The sequence below is a fragment of the Syngnathus scovelli genome, chromosome 7 (assembly GCF_024217435.2).
Source record: "Syngnathus scovelli strain Florida chromosome 7, RoL_Ssco_1.2, whole genome shotgun sequence".
Lineage (NCBI taxonomy): Eukaryota > Metazoa > Chordata > Actinopteri > Syngnathiformes > Syngnathidae > Syngnathus > Syngnathus scovelli.
The window spans coordinates 17,132,501-17,151,035 of NC_090853.1; the positions used below are offsets into that span (position 1 = coordinate 17,132,501).

The 18,535-nt window shown below is 45.2% G+C and overlaps 1 long non-coding RNA gene across 1 annotated transcript in view; it reads left to right on the forward strand.

The window, feature by feature from the left end:
• The window catches only part of LOC137840482 (uncharacterized), a 115,609-nt gene that overhangs the window by 47,443 nt on the left and 49,631 nt on the right, over window positions 1-18,535 (forward strand). The gene's annotated exons all lie outside the window — the stretch shown is intronic.

An 18,535-nucleotide genomic window follows, 5' to 3' on the forward strand; every position in this document is an offset into this window, starting at 1 on the left:
CAATCCACATTTCATTATCGTCATCACATCCGTCATCTCTAAGAAGTTGTATATGAGCTCGTGTTTTCGTCAGCTGATGATGTTCTAGTCTGTAGGTGTGGTCTGTCACACACACTGGTGCACACACTCGTATCCAGTTGGCAGGCAGCATCGGACAACTCTTGTGACCACAAAACCACGATCCGTTCTGAACAGGCACGTGCACTCATAGGATGCAGGTGAGGCAGTGCTTCCGAACTTCTGGACGAAGTAGGTCCCGTCCGATGGTGCAGCCATGTTGGTAGTAGAGCCCTTACACCTTGAAAACGGCTTTCTCTTCCTGGCACACAGCGGCGATGTCCAAAGCTCCCATCCAGTCTCCTTCTGGAGAGCAGTCATCGTTAACGCAGATGTGGGTCACAGCTGGTCTCTCTGTGTAGGCCACTTGTGGTATTGTTCATCCTCTAAAAGTCACATTGAGATTTGCCCAGAATAGCTGATCACAGGCATCGTCTGCAAGTCCAGGGCGGTGAGGGTCGGCATCTTTGACTGTGACAGCACGGTGTTGATATCCAACTCTTGGATGCCGTGTCCCTGTAAAACAATGCTCTAGACTTTCTTGCTACGTTTCACACAATAATAATGATGAGTAAATCACCAGATACCAGCTCAGTGGCCTAGTAGTAGAGTGTCCGCCCTGAGACTGGAAGGTTGTGGGTTCAAACCCCGGCCGGGTCATACCAAAGACTATAAAAATGGGACCCATTGCCTCCCTGCTTGGCACTCAGCATTAAGGGTTGGAATTGGGGGGTTAGATCACCAAATGATTCCCGAGCGCGGCACCGCTGCTGCTCACTGCTCCCCTCTCCCCCAGGGGATGGATTAAAATCACATGGGGATGGGTTAAATGCAGAGGACAAATTTCACCACACCCAGATGTGTGTGTGACGATGATCATTGGGACTTTAACTTTAACTTTAGATACCTCTCGTGCATACACTCCAACAAACGTTAAGCAGATGAGAGATAACTTGCATGAAGTCTACTTAACCAAACATTGAGTAAATATGGGATAACTTAAAAACTGTCCCGGTCAACAACAATTCGTAAATAGAAACTACAAGGCATAATAGATAAAGAACTTCTCTTTAGCTAGACAAAGAACAAAGGTGTTCTGTTCATAAATAGTGAGGGCCTCTCACAGATAAGACAAGGATGGGAGTATAAGAACTCCCTAAAATCTGGCAGATGTGTTGGCCTTGAGCGAAGGTATGAGACCTCCGGTTCAGGCCGGCCAGCGCTTCTACAAAACTAATTATCCTGACATTTCCCCACTGTTTATCACATATTTGCTGAAATTCACACATCACCGTAAACAACCCCTTTTCTCGACTCTCAGTCGTCGGATCACATTCATGAGGACAAATATGTTTACACCAAAGGATAAACGTTGCGATGTCATCATTCAGAATCCCATGGATCTGGGAAAAGTCTGGTAACACAGATGCAGGAATTTTGCCATCAACATCATCATGTTGCCGCTCAGACATTAGGTATATCTGAGCAATCTCGTCCTCCATGGGCGATATTACTGTAGTGGCGAGACAAACAGAGCACGAAGACACGGTATGCAACATCCATACAAGGTGAGCATAGCAGCAATACTGCAACTGATGGTAAAATTGAGGACACAATGGCGTTATACTTCCCAAAAGCATTCATCCACTTGTAGTGCTCTTTCATCCTCGTATTGAGGGATCGCAGGCCTGCAATCCGTCAGGCTCCCATCAGGGGCGGTGTTGTTGGGGATGAAGGTGCAGCATTGTTCTCCAAACATTGCGCAGACGCCTCCTTTCTCAGACAACAACATATCATGAGCATTGTGGTTCTGGATCGACATAAGGGAAGGCGTGGCTAGCTGTTTATGCACTGCCTCGAGCCCCGCTTGTGTCCGTTTGCCCAATCTCTGCATGTTGTAATGGATGTAATTTATCCTGTCTACGTTCTTGTTCATCGCTCACCAGCAGCAAATGGAGGACTCCCATCCTGCAATTTGGTCATTTAATTCTTATTAATCAGGAACTCCTCTAGGGACTCCAATTGCATCAATTTCGGTCAAATCATCGTCGCCTCTCAAATTTAAAGATATTTTGGTTTTTACCAGCTTTTTCCCCAGATCTTGGCATGTTGATGTATATACAATTTCGCTTGACTACATTCTCTGAAAGCAATGGCTTCTTTTTTTTTCTTTTTTCTCTCAATGGATATTATATAGACTGCTCTGTCACACACTTCACAATCCAGTAGACGTGACAGATTTCACACAATCTTTGGTCAATGGCAACGGTACAACATAAATAATCGGTCGCAAATCCATACATATGACATATCCAATTTTTTTTCTGTCTTTGCAGCTTGTTTTGCCATAAGCAGTCAATTGTTTCTTTTTTCAGTTACTCTTATAGTTAGTTACCTGAAACAAATTATCCACATTCATTCTAGATATTCATCCCATTATTTAACATCTACAGAGGTTGTTGACAAAGTACACATATAAACATCATACTTTCATGGCAGTCCAGATCCGACACAGCAGATCATCCTGCAAAGGTCAAATTGATCTTTTAAATTGGAGGCATTCAGTGTTTTTGTTTTTGTTGAAACAAGCTCTACAAAAAAAAAAAAATGTTTGTTTTGTTTTGAAAATGTTTTGAATATGAATCAAATCCATATGTTGTATAAAGCTGACTGACCTGCCCCACTATCCCTCCTCTTGAGCCATGTGACACGCACCATGGCTCAATATTGCTGCAATTTGCATAGGTTCTTTGGTAGGGTAGGTCATTTATAGATGCCATTCTCTAATCTTGCCCCTTTTTTTGTCCATAATTGAATTTCACTCTATGGAATTTGTCGCTGCACATCTTTAAAAAAAATTCAGTGATTTAATCTGCTTTTTGTGTGTATAAAATTTGAAGTGTCATTTGCGCTGCAGCTTTGTGGTTCTGTCTGCTTGTTACCTCTTGACACCTTATCAGTCTCGTGTGTGTGTGTACTGCACACGTGCATATAGCTAGTTTTCGTGGCAATTGGATTGTTTTCACAACTATCTTAGCAAGTAAATGGATGGCCTCCCCGAATGGGGAGCGACTCAGCTAGCAAATGATTAGACATTTTCACTTTCATGTAGTTTCCTTAGTTACTTTTCAATCGTTTTCTCATTGTTTATCACAAGAATCTTAGAAATTTGAATACGAATCAAAACGTATGTTTTATTTTACTCAATTGTATGATTTAGAGAATTCATATGTAGTAAAGTGTTGTATTACTACATATGATTTCATCATCATTTAATTTGACTTTCTTTCCAAAACGCTTCTTAATTTCTCAGTTCACACATCTTCTACTTGTGTTACTGGTTCTCCAGTTTTTTCTCTAGTTAATTATCAATCCAAAAGCTACGTGTTTCTTTCTAACATTCAACCTGCTCAAAATCACTCTTTCATCAAAGTCGCTCTACTAATTTTCTATAGTAGTCGACAACGACTTCAACCATTCAACCTTTTATTCAGGCAATCTTTCATCAATGCTCATCATATGCATCTCACACAGTCTCCAAAAAGGAGTCTTCTTATCACATTGGTCCCAATTCATCCAAGCTCACCACACAACATTCATATATCATTTTCAACTCAGGTTTCCTGGTAGAACAATCCACCAATTAAAAAAAAAAAACTTAACCAAAACAAACAACTGGTAAATTAATCTGAATTTTTTCTTTGTTTTTAAATTTGAAGAACTCAGTCTCTCAGATTTAGCTTGCATTTAGAATTTTGTATAATCTTATAACACAACCAATCAATTATTCCTATTAAATGTAGCATTGCAAAATCTTAAATTCACAATTTAGCTTTTTCCAATTCCTGAAAGCATTTCTGTCGTTTTTTTTTTTTTTTCTTCTTCGAATTTCTCATGTGGGCTCGACACTAGTGTGGATTAATTTCTGCTCGCAAACAGATTTCTCTCTTTTCCTCTCATTTTTATCTGTCCAAATTGTTTCTGTTCTGCGGTGTAAATTGAATAGACAACAGTCTAGCAAATTTCTTTATACTAAAAGTTTAGCCAATCTTCATTATTTTAACCCATACGCACACACATGCACAGCTCTCGCGTGCGGAAGGTAGGTTCCAGCACCAATGATTCGTCACAGCCTGGCCATTTCCTGTGGTCGATCATGAGCTGGTCCCTCCCATGCACACGAGGACAGCACATTCTAATTTTATTTATTTATCTTCTAGAAGCAAGTTGCATTTCTTTACCACTTGATTTGCATATTTTAACTGCAGTGTAACACAATTTGATCCCTATTCATTTGTAATTGGGCCTACAAACAGCATTGTCATACTTCTTGTGTGGACAGGGGCTCTAACAATCTAAAAAGATTTTTGATAACCTGACAATGACATGTTTTGCTGTCATATGGGAGAGGTTTCAGATCTTTTAAATTTCGATACATGATTTGCATAGGACCGGAAACTCCTCTTGCCCCTTGCTTGAGCCGCGGCTTGAGCTGCGGCTTTGCACCTGCTCACAGGGGCCTTATTGTCTCCTGGTCTGACAAACACTTGTGACCTCATCAGTTTTCATCTTTCTAGCTTTTGTCTCTTGAATTCGTTCTCATCTCTTTGTGAAGATTTCAACCACACTCTAGCACTTCTACCACTTCTTCCACATTTCAAATGTCCTTGTACTCCATACATTTTCTTCCACTTCAGCATCTATTGCATACAATTAAGAAATCTACTTGCCATGAACTTCTCGTTTCAAAGAAGAGCAGAGCAAGAGATTTACCGTTCTTATTTCCCATCTTAATTTTAGTAGTTTAAGGTTTTACAATTGTTTTTCAAATTGTTTTCTTTGAGGATCCTCAATGCAGGTTTAAATTGACCTTTCAACAAATTACTAGCCTGTATTAATGCCGTGGATCAATGCCAGAACTGCTATTTAGTCAATTTATCCTACCAGTCACACACAATCACACAAGATATCCCTGCCTACGCGAAGTCCTCCTTTAAAAAAAAAGGAGCTGCTTCATCCAGTGAGGGGACTCTACAACACCCCCCACCTTCCCTGCGAACTAAAGACAACAGTCCTTGTCCCCAGCCCTGCCAACGCGAAGTCCTCCTTTTTTTTTTTTTTTTTTTAAAAGGAGCTGCTTCATCCAGTGAGGGGACTCTACAACACCCCCCACCTTCCCTGCGAACTAAAGACAACAGTCCTTGTCCCCAGCCCTGCCAACGCGAAGTCCTCCTTTTTTTTTTTTTTTTTAAAAAGGAGCTGCTTCATCCAGTGAGGGGACTCTACAACACCCCCCACCTTCCCTGGGAACTAAAGACAACAGTCCTTGTCCTCAGCCCTGCCAACGCGAAGTTGTACTCTTTAGAACAGTGGTCGTCAAATAATGATCCACGGAGGTACTGAGATTTTAAAACAGTTTGAGAACCACTGCTCCAAAAGAGACACCTCATCCAGAGGTTGACTCTACAACACCCCCTCCTTCCACAAAACTTACTTTTTCCTGTGCACTTCTACCTTTTTACGCGTTTCACAAACAACACAATCACACAACTTCTGGCCTTTAACTTACTTGTCCCCTGGTTCATTGCACTGCCGGGTCCCGTCAATCCACCTCTGTCAGACGAAGGCAGACCTAAGATGCTGGCCCAGCGAAGAATTCTCTTCCCAGGACTTTTGTTAGAGATTTGCTCACTCCAACTTATTTTGCAAGAACCACAAGGGAGACAAGCAAGTTATTTTAGACACCTGCAGGTGGAGAGTCCATTCGTCGCTGTCTGAACAGCGATGATCGAATGAAGTCTGAAAAGTCTCCTTCCTGCAAGGGCATATTTATTAGGAGGAACAGAGTAGGGGTGAGAGTGGACAGGTTTGGTGAACCCCCGGCCTCTGATAAGATCAGAGCAGGGGGTGTTTTACGATGTGGGAAACAGAACAACTTTGATTGCTTCCTCTGCAGCTGGTCACTCAAGCAGAGGAAGCAACCACTTTACTTTACTACGTTGTGAGAGCAAGACAAGATTGGTTAATCATTATAGTCTACATTCCAACATAATCCTACGATAAAGATAACCTGGAAAACCCTAACAACTTTCTCCTCCAGGTCCTCCTAATGGACGCTTGCTTGTCGACAATGCAGCACGTCCTTCTTCGTCAGACAGATAGCGGGTATGAGGGGTCCCGGGTTTCGGCACCAAAATGTTAGAGATTTGCTCACTCCAACTTATTTTGCAAGAACCACGGGAGACAAGCAAGTTCTTTTAGACACCTGCAGGTGGAGAGTTCACTCGCTCAGGAATGAAGTCTAAAAACTCTCCCTCCTGCAAGGGCATATTTATTAAGAGAAACAGAGTGGGGGTAAGAGTAGGTTGAATAGGAAGCCCTTGTGCTCTAGTCAAAACATATCAGGGGATGTTTCACGACCTTGTGGAGGATGGGACAAGGTAGGTTATTTATTACCGGTTGCATTCCAAAGTAATCATACGATAAGGATAATCTGAAAAACCCTAACATGGGGGACAAAAGAAATGCATATGATGCCGCTTTTAAGCTATAATGTCGCTCGCTAGTTTAATGTAATTTAGCGCTTCGTGTATGAATAAGATTAGCATGAACAGACCCTCATCATACTCAAAGAAATGCATAAAAGCGACGATGAAAGAGAGACTGAGAAAGTGTGAGGCGAAGGATATCTAACGCTATTCCAATCGGACACTAAGGAGGAAGACTTCGATGGTTTCAGTGCACAGGAGGAAGATGAAGACGTCTCTTTTTTTACTTTTACGGTATGTTTTTTTTTAACCATCCCTGTTACTGCTGTGCTACCGTGTTGCTGCTGTGTTGCTGCTATGTTACCGCCGCGTCTCAGTGACTTTGCTGTGTTACTTCCGTGTTGCTGCGGTATTACTGCCGCGTCACAGGCAGTGTTTGGAAAGAAATGTTAAGGTATGTTATTAAAGCTTTAGAAAAACTGTGTCCAGTCTTTCTTTGCTAATAACTTGCGTGCACACTTCCGCGTTGCTGCGGTACTACTGCTGCATCACAGGCAATGTTTAGAAAGACATGTTCAAGTATGGTATTAAAACGTTAAAAAGCCTTTCTATGTACTGTCTTTATTTGTAAAAAAAAACTCGTGTGCACGTGCGGCTTATAGTCCGGTGCGGCTTATGTAAGAAAAAAATTGAAATATCCCTGAATTTTAGCTGGTGCGGCTTATAATAAGGTGCGGCTCATAGTCCGGCAATTACGGTAATTTTGATTCTGTGAATCGGACGGAAGGCCACCTATGGGGTGGATCTCAAATGACGTCACGTTCGCTCATAAATATTCAGCGGGTCGGACAAATGTTGGAATGGCGACAACAGCTGCATGCATCATTTTGGAGGAGGACGACGTCCCATGAGCGAAATATAGTTGCAGAGATTTTTTTCTTTGGGAGGAAGCAGGGGTGGGGGGTGCCTGTCTTACACGTTACGCACCTAGCTTCATATGCATCACGACCCTGGTGAAAGCACACACATTTTTTTTTTTTTATTCCTTCGTAAAGATGCATTTTCGTTTCGGCATTGTCTCCACTCGCTAGCAGTGGAGTGGCAATTCTGTTGACAATGTACTGTATATGTGAGGCAGTCGAACAAAATCCCGGACAGTTTTTGAAATTCTCCTCGGACTGATTTTTGGGGCTGAAAAGTAGGACATGTCCGGGGAAAAGAGGACGTCTGGCCTATTGTATATGGAGCTGTTAAATCCCATATCCAGCATCAGATAGATAGATAGATAGATAGATAGATAGATAGATAGATAGATAGATAGATAGATAGATAGATAGATAGATAGATAGATAGATAGATAGATAGATAGATAGATAGATAGATAGATACTTTATTGATCCCGGGGGGAAATTCAGGAGCCAGCAGTTAGATACTGAAACACACAGATAGACAATACATCGACAACAGAAGATAACTTAATGAATAATAAATACATCAAATAATAAATAAATAGATCAAATAAATAGATTAATAATTAATGTCTTAAATAAACAATAAACAATGTCACGATGGTGAGTACGCCCCCAACCCCCACGACGAGTTAAAAAGTCTAAAGGCATAGGGAAGGAATGAACCCCTCAGCCTCTCAGTGGAGCAAGACAGTGTCAGCAGCCAGTTCCTGAATCTGCTCATCCGCCCAGTGACGGTGCTGTACAGTGGGTGTTCGGGGTAATCTTTTATAGACCATCCTAGCCAATACCCGCTAATCTGCCACAGACACCAGATCAGGTAGCTCCGTGCCCACAACAGAAAGCCTTCCTCACTAGTTTGTCCAGGCGAGAGGCATACCTCTTCTTGATACCACCCCCCGAGCATGCCACCCCAAAGAATAGGGCGCTCATCAAAACGGAGCAATAAAACATCCGCAGCATCACCCGGCAGACAGCGAAGGATGCCAACCGCCTGAGGAAGTACAGCCGGGATTGTCCTTTCTTGCATAAAGCGTCCACATTAGCAGACCAGTCGAGTTTGTCATCCAACAACACCAAGATATTTATAGGTCTGCACTATCTCCACACAGTCCCCATTGATAGTAACAGACTCAGGACAAGGCCTGGGCATCCTGAAGTTCACCACCATTTCCTTGGACTTGGTGGTGTTGAGGTGTAGGTGGTTGGAGCCCCACCAATGAGCAAAGCGCTGGACGAGGCCCATGTACTCCTCTTCCCGTCCATCTCTAATACAGCCAACGACAGCAGTATCATCCCCAAACTTCTGCACATGGCAGAACTGGAAGTCAGAGGTGTATGGGGTAAACAGGAAAGGAAAGAGCACCGTTCCCCGCGGTCCTCCCACGCTGCTCCTCATCATGCCTGACTCACAGCCACCCAAGCGCACATACTAAGGCCTAGCCGTCAGGTAGTCCATGATCCATGCCCTCAGGAGTGACCTCACGCCCATCAACAACTTGTCATCCAGGAGCGCAGGCTGAATGGCGTTAAAGGTGCTGGAGAAATCCAGGAAGGTAATCCTCACAGCCCCCTTTCCCTTCTCCAGATGAGAGAGTGAGAGAGAGTGAGAGAGAGATGCAGCATATAGGCAACAGCATCCTCTACCCCCACCTTTTCGATATGCAAATTGTAAAGGATCGAGAGCATGGCGAACCTGAGGCCTAAGGTGGTGAAGCAGCACACGCTCCAGAGTCTTCATCACGTAAGACGTCAGCGCAATTGGCCTAAAGTCATTTAGGTGCGTAGGTCGCGGTTTCTTGGGGAAAGGGACGATTCACGATGTTTTCCACAGCTGAGGCACCACACCTTTCTCCAGACTGATGTTAAAAACACGCTGGAGAGGGTCACACAGCTCCAGAGCGCAGGCCCTCAGCAGACGAGGAGAAACACCGTCTGGACCAGCAGCCTTACCGGGGCTTACTTGAGCTGCCGTCACCCTGGGCAGAAGGGCAGACTAGGGAGCAGAAGGGGGTGGCGTAAGCAAGGGCGAAGACAAGCAGGTGTTTTTGAATCTGTTAAAAAAAGTCATTCAGCTGATTCGCCTTCTCCACACCGCCACTAGCGGTGACATTTTGCCTTGGACCACACCCGGTGATCAGCCTCATCCCGTCCCACATCGCCTTCATGCTGTTCCGCTGCAGATTCTGTTCCAACTTCTTCCTGTAGGAAGCAGGAAGTCATCAGTAAAGGAAGACCAACTGCGGAGTTAAAAAGTTTGATTCGGACAACGGGACTTCGGAACGGAGTGGTACGCACGATCGAAAACAAGTTTTTGATTCCATGTGCTTTATTAGGTGTTTTTATGTGTGAAGACTGCTGATATGATATTTTATTTAAAATAGTTCAAATTAAATCATGAATAAGCCACACTAGAACAGCATCCCCAACCTTTTTTGTGACACGGTTAGCTGCCGGACACATTTTACGGGGGGGGGGGGGGGGGGGGGGGGTTTAGCATGGCAGAGATTGTTAAGCAGGCAAAATGCTAAAAAATAATCTTGTAGATACTAAATAGTACATAGTAAACGAAATGACAACTGAAAGTTGTTAATAATCGAGATGTTTCTCTATTGTGTCGGTTTATTAAAACTTGATCACCGATAGGATAACAGCGCCAATGGGACCGAAAACCATAATTTCAGGGGGGGTTCAATAAAATTTTGAAAATTCCTTGACATGATTTCACATCCTCTAGTGTTTTCCAACCACTGTGCCACGGCACATTCAGCTGTGCTGTGGGAAATTGTCCAATATTAATTATGAAGTGCATTATAAATAGGGGCGGCTCGGTGGCGCACTGGGTAGCACGTCCGCCTCACAGTTAGGAGGGTGCGGGTTCGATTCCACCTCCGGCCCTCCCTGTGTGGAGTTTGCATGTTCTCCCCGGGCCCGCGTGGGTTTTCTCCGGGCGCTCCGGTTTCCTCCCACATTCCAAAAACATGCTTGGTAGGCCGATTGAAGACTCCAAATTGTCCCTAGGTGTGAGTGTGAGTGCGAATGGTTGTCTGTCTCTGTGTGCCCTGCGATTGGCTGGCAACCGGTTCAGGGTGTCCCCCGCCTACTGCCCGATGACGGCTGGGATGGGCTCCAGCACGCCCGCGACCCCCGTGGGGACTAAGCGGTTCAGAAAATGGATGGATTATAAATAGGATTGCCAAACTACTAGTCAGTTAGCGCAAGGCCTGGTCAGCCACTTGCTAATTGCGCATGCGTGGCTAATCGAAGAATCTTTGTTTGTGTGTATATATGTAATGATATGAATGAGACCCAGCACGACAGCTGGTGCTCAAGTCTGTGTCTGTATTCAACTGGCGCCCGTCCCTCATGACGTCACACAACCCAGCATAACATCTCTAACATCTCCCCTTTTATAGATGGTAACTTATACATGAAGATCAAATCTAAATTCCAACAATATGTCTCCTCCTCGTTTCTTTATGTATCAGTGAACAAACAACTCCTAACTCACATTTCAAAGAACAGTGTGCAACATGTTTTTTTTTTTTTTTTTTTTTTTTTTACACATTTGTTTCCGTCAACAACCCAATTGACCTCAAGGCCCCACAGTACCTACACAGCTCACAAGTCCAGTCTCTTCGGCACTCTTACAAGCCTGCCACTGGCCGTCCTGCGCCCTGGCACAGGTGTATGTAGAGGCGATCCATTCTGAGGCTGGTGGACATCACTCTGCCCCTGCAGTGTGACCTCCTGGGCGACTGTGTCAGTGTCATTATTAGTGTCAATCGCGTTGTCAGGTGGATCCCCGGGTTGGTCAGCTGGTGGGCTGTTGTGCTGCACTCCGTGCTGCCCAGGCATTGCAGCGTTACTCTCCGCAGGTCGCACATCCACCCTGTTACGGCGGTACAGTGTCCCTTGGACGTCCACCAGGTATGACCTGGGGCCCACCGGCCGTAAGCACACTCCTCTTCGCCACCTGCCCATCCTGTCCCCAGACAGGGGCTTCATCCTTATGTTCTGTCCAATACACAACTCAGGCAGATCTCTGGCCGATTTGTCATACCAGAGTTTGGCTGTCTGGTGTTTCACTCGCAGCCTGTCTGGAACCCCCACCACCACATTCGGCTCCAAGAGTGTGTCAGCAACCGGGAGTGCCATTCTCAGTCTGCGAGACATCAGCCTCTGCGCGGGGCTGCTCAGCATGCCTTCCGTAGGCGTATTCCTCCACTGCAAGATGGCCACCCAAGGGTCAGTCCCCGCCCTTGCTGCCCTCTTGCACAGGCTCTTAACTATCTTCACGGCTGACTCAGCCTTCCCATTCGATTTTGGGTACCTGGGAGAGGATTTGACAAGGTCAAAGTCCCAGTCTCTCGCAAACCTCCTGAACGTTTCGCAGTTGAACTGGGCACCACAGTCTGTAATTACCCGGTCAGACTTGTCGTGCAAACTGGGCCTTGCACCTCAGCACTCTGGTCTCAGCTGAAAGATCTGGGAGCAACTCTATTTCCCAGAAATCCGAATAATGATCAACCATGATCAGAAAGTCCTTGCCAGCCTGTGTGAACAGATCCATGCTGAGGATCTGCCATGGTCGTGTAGGGAGTGCATGGGACATCATCGTCTCCCGCTGCTGTCCGTGTGCATATTCATTGCAGGCTGAGCACTGGCTCACATAGTCCTTGATCTCACCGTGCATGTTGGACCAGTATAGCGTGTCTCTGGCCTGTCTGTAACAGGCATCTCCTCCTACATGGCTGGCATGGAGGCGTTTCAACATTTCAGCACGCAATGATTTGGGCACTATGACTTGCTGAATTTTGAAAAGCACTCCATCCTGTGCGCTGATCTCGTCCCTGATTGACCAGTATTCTCTGATTGCCAATGGAGTGTCCTCCCGGCGATCTAGCCAACCCCGGAGCACTACCTCTTGCAACAGCTGAAGACTCCCATCACCCACTGTATGCAGTTTTATCTGCCTCAGCCGCTGGCTGGTGACGTTCAGATGCTCAGCATGATTTATCTGTTCAGCGTCCACTTGTGCTCTCTGCATGCAGCAAACAGTTTGTTTTGTATATCTCGTGCCAGGCCCCTGCGGTGAAGCCGTGGCCCTACTCAAGGTGTCACTGATGTGCATGTCGGGCCCTGGCTTGTACACCACCTTCAGATTGTAGCCCTGTAGTGTGAGCAGCATGCTCTGGAGTCGTTTTGGGCGCTGAGAGGAGTGGCTTGGTGAAAATGGAGATGAGTGGCTTGTGGTCGGTTTCCACTGTGATCTCCCCCCGCCCGTACAAATAGTAATGACATCGCTGACAAGCGAACACTATATTCAGACATTCCTTTTCGATTTGTGCATAGTTCCGCTCTGTCTGAGTAAGTGCCCGCGAAGCAAAGCTTACCGGCTGATTCTCCTGCATTAGGCAACAGCCAAGTCCCTTCTGACTCGCGTCACTCTGTATGGTGACTGGCTTGGTCACATCGTAGTATCGCAGGATCGGGGCCAACGTGACGAGTCGCTTAATCTCCTCGACTGCTGCGTCGTGTTTTGGCAGCCAATGCCATGGGACTTCCTTGTCCAACAATCTCCGTAGTGGCTCACACACTCAGAGAGGCATGGCATGAACCTTGCGAGGTAGGTCACAAACCCAATGAATCGCTGCACGGCCTTGGCGTCCTCAGTGTGTGGCATGTCCTGGACCGCTCTGATTTTCTCCGGGTCTGCTCTAGGGCCCTCCGCTGATAGGATGTGTCCGTGAAACTTGACCTCTCTGACCCTGAACACTAGTTTCTTTAAACTCAGTCTTAGCTTTACCTCCCTGCATCTTTGCATGACCGCTAACAGCTTTGTATCATGGTCCCGTGTGGCTATCTCATCTGTCCCCCCACACCCCACAATCAATATGTCATCTGCGGTGTCCAGAACGTGGTGGTGTAACTGCTCTCTTTGTCTAATCTGCACTGTAGAAAGGCATCTCTTGCATCTACTAGTGTAAAGATGCGGGCCCTGCGCAGCTTGTGCAACACATCTTCAAGTGTTGGCATTAAGTAGTGGGGGACCTCTTTAGAGCCTGATTTAATGACTTGGGGTCTATGCAAATTCTCAACTTTTCTGCCTGCCTGACAATCACCATGTTGCTAATCCACTCAGTAGGCTCTGACACTGACTTTAGGTGGCCATCTGCCTCATAACTATCTAACTGGGCCTTGACTGCCTCCCTGAAGGCCACCGGGACGTTGCGTGGGGAAGCCTGCACTGGGGGTACATTAATATCTAGCTCAAAATAAACATCCCCTGGGAGTGACTCAACTGGATCGTTGAAAACATCTGCGTACGTCTGTACAAGGTGCTGTCTGGTTAATGGCCCTGAGCTGCTGTGTCCCATCATAAGAAGTTCTTCTGGGATGGTGAAGTGCACCAAGCCTAGCCGCTCGCTGGTTTCGCCTGACAACAGAGGTCTCTGTCCACTTCTCACTATTGCGAACTGTAGCCTGTGTACCCTTCCCTTCACTACTCACTTTGTGCGGAATATGCCTGTGTATTGCATGGATTGGCCTGAATACAATACTAGCCTGGTCTGGCTAGGTAGTAGCTTTGCCCCAGGGTCAAGTCCCCTCATGTCTTTTATGCTCATGACATCACATGTGGCCCCTGAATCTATCTGGCACCTCTGAAACCTACCATTCATTTTTAAGTTAACAAACCATTTCTTCCCTCGCCCCTGAACTGCCCCTATGCTCTCCGCTGTGTAAATGTGTGCCTCCATGTCAGACCTGTCCATGTCCTCAAGTACTTCACGGTCTGCGGCGTGTAGATGTCTTGTGGCTTGGCCCCTCTTCATGCAAACTTTGGCAAAATGATTTGCAGTCCCACAGCTTCTACAGTTTTTTCCAAAGGCTGGGCAAAAATCACGCCAACGCCTGTGCCTGTTGCCGCAGAATCTGCACGTAGCGCTGTCATATGTGTTCGGGGTCTGATTTCAAATTCTGTCCGGACGCTCCTGCCTGGGCGGGGGATGTGGCCGCGGGCCATCCATTGTGTGCACTGTCTCTGGAGGCCTGTCCTGCGTGATCGCTTGTATCCTCGTGTCTGTCATCTCTGCCGTTCTGCATATGTCTATGGCCGATGCTAGTGTGAGATCTATTTGTCTGAGCAGCCGGCGGCGCACACTTTCATCACTCACACCCAGCACCAGTCTGTCTCTGATCAAGTCCTCTTTGAGTTGTCCATACTCACATGAAGCAGCTTTCTCCCTCAATTTCGTTACGAACACATCAATCGGCTCCCCTTCATCTTGCTTGCAGTTTCCAAAAACAAATCTCTCAAATATGACATTTCTAGCTGGTTTGAAGTACACCTCCAAAGCATCAAAAATAACTTTTACATCCTTCCCTTCGTCTGCCGTGAGTCCCAAGTTATGCTTGTATATGTGACGACATTCATTACCCATTACTCTCCGTAGGGTTGCTGCTTGTACTGGTTGCTCTTTCTCTGATAATCCCGTTGCCAGTAAATAGTCTTCAAATTCCCCTCTGAAATTGCCCCAATTGCTTGCGAGGTCGCCGCTCATCTTCATCCCCTCCGGTGGCGGTATATTCGTTTCCATGGTGGGTGGTGTCGCGAGCCTAGCAGGTCGCTAACCGCCGTTTCGCTCGTCTTTGCTTTCTGTCCGTCTGTCCCTCTTCTCCTTCTTTCACTGGCCCCGCAGTGAAGCACAGCGCGGCCCAGCGCCTATGGTCGGGTCCAGTCGCTTCTGACACCATGTTTGTGTGTATATATGTAATGATATGAATGAGACGACAGCTGGCGCTCAAGTCTGTGTCTGTATTCAACTGGCGCCCGTCCCTCATGACGTCACACAACCCAGCATAACATCTCTAACAATCTTGAGATTTCATGTTGTGTTAGTGTGATTGTGCTGCATAGGCCCATATTCAGTTTGCAGTGTGCTTTTGATAACAGTGACGCTCTGACCGCCATGGTGCGTTTGAGGACTGACTGAAATCCCAGCATGTAGTTCAACGGAGAACCTGGATTGTTCATTTTCACTAACATAAACTACTGAACATATTTAAATAGAGAGAGAGAAAATAATGTATTTTGATAGTCCATGACAATTACAAAATAACACACAGCTGTTACACTCTAAAAAGTCATTCAGGGCCTTAGTATATATCGCAATATTAGAAAAGTATATTAACTTATTAAAATCTCGAAAAGTCTCAAAGCAGATAATTTGAGTTGGATATATCAAAATAAATGTTGAAAAATTAGATAGTTATTTTTGCCTTATATTTTCTTATATTTATTAAGCTTGTTTGACAAAATAAATTAGTATTTGACAAACTAATTATAATTATTATTATTATTCATAATATATTTAGTAAATACCAGTCAGAATATTTGAGTATGGGCCAATCATACCAATCGGTTTCATCAACTACAATTATTACTTACTCTTATTCAATATTTGTAATCTCTAACAACAACTTGAGTAAATGAGTAATTTTCGCACTCTCGAGTGGTATCATGGGATATCTACCGTCACTGCTTTTTGAAATAACAGCGGCACGGAAACGGTCAACGGACAACGCGGTGAAAATCACTTGGACAACTCGGTAAGTGAGCACGATTTAATGTGCATATAAACGTTGTCACCATTATGCTGTTAGCTAAATTTGTTAATGTTTTCGAGCCAACATATTGCTCTGCTGTCACACGGTTCATTAAGGTAATACCATTTACACAGCAAACATCACCAAAATGTGACTAATTTATTTGTAATTAGGCGCTACACAACATGCTAAGGCATATGTTGGTCTGCCATGGCTTCTACAACAGATGTAATTATTGTTGGGATGTTTGGCCAAAAGTTCATAATTTTTCTGAGTGAGGATATCAAGTCGAACTGATAGAGTGGCGGTGAACAAACACATACTATCAGAATAAGTAAATGGGATGTATTTATAATATATAGAGAAGGATTAGTTGTTTACAATTTTAAAATGACAACTTTTTCCCTGTATTGCATGAAAGCTGTTGGATTTTGTCCACAATTTAGGGAGCGCGTTATCTGCGCCTCACGGCAAAAGCCATTGCCAATCACCTGTTATCCAATTTACTCACTGCATGCTTGTTTGATTTCTTCAGATTTAGGAAAATGCTAAGACACTGAAGCAGAAATTAGACTTACACAGGTTGGTTGAGATCAATCACAATTCATGTTCAAAAAGCTCTGTTTTCAGGAAAGTACAATACAGCGCTGGGCCCTTCAAGAGCAGAAAGTCTCCATTCAGAAAAGGCAGCGTTCAAGGTTCTTTGGTTAGCTTACATCAGCTGCACATGCCGATGTGGGCCGAGTTTGAAGGGTGATGAGTCTTTGGGGTGGGGCAAGTTCACCATGGGAGTGGGTGCTGGTTATGGGCGATTCGGTGTGTGTGGGGGCTGTTGTCTTCCGTCCCGTCTTTCGGCCTTGGCGATCATCTTTGGCCGAGTCCTTGGCTGGCTCCCTCTAGCACCTGCTGGTTTTATCTCCACGTGACCATCCTGTGAACATTCTTCTCCAATCTTGGACATACACTGTCATACCTCATTCTTTCTTTGTTAGGCAACATATTTCCCTCTGTTCAGTAGTAATCAAAAACTGGCGTCTAGCATTAGTCAAAACATAAGATACAATCAAGTAGTGAACGGTCAAGACGACTCTGGCCGTGTCCATGATTTAGAGAAAAACATCAGGCATGCATTACACAGTTCCTTAAGGGTCATTAAGCTATTTAGGCAATATATCAAAATACATTTGTTATTTCAAAGTGCTCAGAAATATATATCAGATCATAAAGTTATAAAAACCTTTCTCATCACCACTTATCAAAAATGTCTAGTTATGTCTTCTTTATTGATTTGGTGTGTAGGTATAAATTATATGCTTAAAATGTTTCTTTTATTTATTTAATATGTGAATATACTTGTCTGTTTATGTACTTTATTCAATGAGGTTTGAGCATATCTGTTTTTGTAGCTAGGTAGGACTTTTCGACCCCATTCCTTCAAAGCTAAACTTAATAAATACTAATTTTAAGTAATGTTATCTTCTTTTTTCAAAAGTCAAAGTCTGCTTTATTGTCAATTTCTTCACATGCCAAGACACACAAAGAGATCGAAATTACGTTCCCACTATCCCACGGTGACAAGACATAGTTCACAATGTACATACAAGTAAACAACACAAGAAAATAAAACAAGAAGGCACAAACAATGAATAAATAAGAGTGCTGAATAAATACTAAATAAACAAATAACACAATAAATAAGTACAGGACGCTACGCAGAAGGGGGAAGAGAGTTCAGGATCCTAACAGCCTGGAGAATGAAGCTGTTGGTGAGTCTGGCGGTGCGGGAGCGCAGGCTCCCGTACCTCTTCCCAGAGGGCAGAAGATCAAACAAAGAGTGAGCGGGGTGACTCACATCACTCACAATCGTGGTCGCCTTGCGGGCGAGATGGGAGGTGTAAATGCCCTTCAGGGAGGGGAGTGAAGCACCAATAATCTTACCAGCCGTGTTCACTATGCGCTGCAGGGCCTTCATGTTGTATTCAGGGTAGCTACCACCCCAGACAGCGATACCACTGGAGAGGACGCTCTCAATGGTGCCACGGTAGAATGTAGACAGGACTGCCTGAGGAGCACATGCACGCCTGAGCTTCCGCAGGAAGTACAGGCGGCGCTGAGCTTTCTTCGCCAGTGACGCGGTGTTGACGGACCAGGAGAGGTCCTCACTGATGTGCACCCCCAGGAATCTGGTGCTGCTCACCCTCTCCACCACTGCACCGTCGATGGTCAGCGGCAGGTGTTGGGTGTGACCCTTCCGGAAGTCAACAACAATTTCCTTGGTCTTGTTGACGTTCAGCAGGATGTTGTTGTCCCTGCACCACGCGGTCAGAAGGTCAACCTCCAACCTGTACTGAGTCTCGTCGCCCTTGGTGATGAGACCCACCAGAGTCGTGTCGTCAGCAAACTTCACTATGC